This window comes from Opisthorchis viverrini (assembly GCF_000715545.1).
Source record: "Opisthorchis viverrini unplaced genomic scaffold opera_v5_42, whole genome shotgun sequence".
Lineage (NCBI taxonomy): Eukaryota > Metazoa > Platyhelminthes > Trematoda > Opisthorchiida > Opisthorchiidae > Opisthorchis > Opisthorchis viverrini.
Window position 1 is genome coordinate 2,014,004 of NW_008751698.1, and position 3,042 is coordinate 2,017,045.

Consider the following 3,042-nt stretch of genomic DNA (forward strand, 5'->3'; position numbering starts at 1 on the left):
ACCAAAATCCAGACTAGTTGGGCGTTTTCAATAGCTTGAGTGGATGTGATGCAAATTTCCCTCCCACCGGATTCGGTTCTCTGTAAAAATACACAAATGGCCACTGGAACTTCTTTGTTTCACTTCAACTTCTTTGGCGAGTCTTCAGCTTAGGAAGCTTAAATTCTCCAACGCGGTCTATAGTCAACCGACAACTACACCACCGTGACATCTTTTGATTTGAGTGTTAATGTGAAGCGTGCAGAATTTGCTGCCTTTGGGGTGAACAAAGATGCTAGGAAAAGTTCCTTGCATGCATACCGATGTGTACGAAATACGGTGAACCATACCGTTCCGACTTCAACCGCAGGAGTAGGTAACTTAGGAAAAGAACAGTCGGTTACACTAATCCCGCGTTGTTCAGTGAGTGGTCTGCATTATAAGAGGCCAAACCCAAGAACGTGATTCGAATGTCTTTCCGAGTGTAAGACAAACAATATTCTCGCATGGAAGTAAGGTCCTGAGGGCAAAGATATAGCTGCACCGTCACTGTGTTTGAATTGAGTTATCCCAATAATATAATAATAATAATATCCGATCCTCGGCCGTGAACTACGAGGCGGCTGGTCTAGCCAGGATGAAACAGGAGAGCACGTACTCTTCGGGTCCAGTGGGAGCACGTATATCTTGAGGCCAAAAGCAAATAATTTAACTACTGAATACGTATCTTCGTTATCTGCATCCACGGCGGCATATCGGCATACAACTGGCACCTGTTCTGGATCAAGCACAGATGGTGAGGGTGCACGCTTATACCCTGCGTGCAGTCCAGTCCAGCCATTGGACTGTCATCCAGCCCTGCTACTGGATGAATGCTTTTGAGCTACATTCATCCTCAATTTGGTATAAAAATAGCCAGTTCCCTGGCTCGTGGTCAAGGTAACTGGACAAACTCAGCTGAATCTGTCCACCTAGTCTTAAGACGCAAGCATATGGTCAAATGATTTTGCGTCCAGTCTGAGAGGGCTTTGTTTGCTTGTAAGCGTGCAGATCAACAATGGGCGTGGGGATGGTGTTTTCGAAGGTGCATTCTTTTAGACCTTCAGATAGATTAATCGTCTAGCACGTTGTGGTGTGTTCTTCACCCGTGACATCGTTAATTTTTGAATATTTTTATATCATGTTCGAAATTAGATCAGACAGAAGGCTACAAATATCCTCTTGAAGGCTGGAATCGGGTTGTAATTGTATGCCTCTGTCTACTTGGACGACATTGCCCCTTGTCTTCTGGCGTTTTTTGAGCAAATTTCCCCATCAGCAGGAGAACCTATCAAAATGTTACAGTCTTTGGTGATGCGAAGAAAGCTCATTTCGGCCGTCTGATCTAGCAAACTCGCAAAACCAGCCATTCTTAAACGGCCATTTTCTAGGACGGTACCCCCGCTCATCGTTTGTTTTGGGTATTTCTATCGTTTGCCACGCCATAGTATCATTTACTCAATGTTTGTCATCCATGGTTTTATTCCGTCACAAAGACCGTATGTTTCTGTTTGTTACTGTAGAGGTGACTAATTCGTGGAGTGTACATTCTTGGGTCGTTAGGTTAGGTTGTAGTCAAATTTTTAGGATCCTACTTCCGCTCTGCCTTCGGTCAATAACCGTAATTTGGTGCTGATGTCGACCTTACCATTTTGCTAATTAGCCGTTGACGCACCAGTGCATGCAGACGGAGAGGGTGACGTTCCAGCGCGGTTGTGTGATATCGTCGGAAGGATAGATGCACGTGAATAAACCACAATTAGTGTCACGCTATTATAAATGTGATGCTGTACCAAACATTTGCATTTCTTCAATACTTTAATAGGGTGCCAGTGGTCGAAGGTTGTGACAGGCCTGTGTTTGAAGGCCTCCATAGGATTACCACGCAGCTTATAGAGATTTGCCAAAAGCAGTTGTAGTGGTAGTAGCACGCGAGTAGTCAAGCTGCCGGTATTGAATACCATACGTGGTTTGACGTAAAAGCTCAAAGTACTTGTCAAACCACTTATTTGAACGGCAGTGGGTGTAGGCGAAACTATGAAGTTAGAAAGAGCGTTTCAAATCTATGATATCCATAGCAAGAAGTTCCTTCGGCAGACTAATCTACTGAGATAAAGGGCTAGTCAGAATGTGACCTCAGGACTGAGTGTTATGCAGAAATTCTGGGATGCTGCAGGACTGATTGCTCTGGTGATCTGGGATTTGATACACGATAGTAGGGCCATCCCAGATTCACCGATATTGTCGAGAAACTACTGTGAGGACCTTTCACTACTATTGACAAGCTTGACAGCTTATGATTGGAGTGACCGAGTGTTGTTCGATCACTTTCTAGTAATAATTTTAAAACTTGGATGGTACATTCCTTGTGGGGACGAATATATGGGATCATGCCCTCGCAGGTTTACTGGCTTCAGTTTCAAAGGTAACCACTGAAGTATTTCACGCAGCGCAAGTCACTCACGGACCATCCATCTATTCAGAATGATCAGAGTGATGCAACGCGTGTGACGATTGACGGGTGGATTGTCGTGACTCGCGTTAAGATACTGTAGCACACATCCCATCAGTCGACGCTTACCAGAACTTCCGCTTACCAGAACTTCTCCCTTCTAGCGCTACTTTATGCTGCACGCGGTGCAGCTGTCCAGCACGCTATCCGAATTTGGTCGATCGCACCATTATGCCGCATAACGGGTTCAGCTAGAACAGCTATTCACCCACTGTCGTACCGTGCCATCACAGATTTGTTGGAAATGTGTATTGGATCCCGATGTTACCTTCCCCCCTGTCGCGGCGACTTGCCAATCTTAATTTGCCTTCCGCTCAAAGGAAAATAGTAGTGACTTTGACCTACTGAGCGAGTGTTTAGTAGCACGATTGGCGAAGAAAATTATACGTTCTCTCCATTTGTGGACGTTCAAATCCTGATCCAGTTTCAGACGTGCACACGGCAGCTCTAATATATGCATGGTTCCGATGAGTAGATGCAGATGTATGCTTTGAAGTTTTTTCAGTATACTG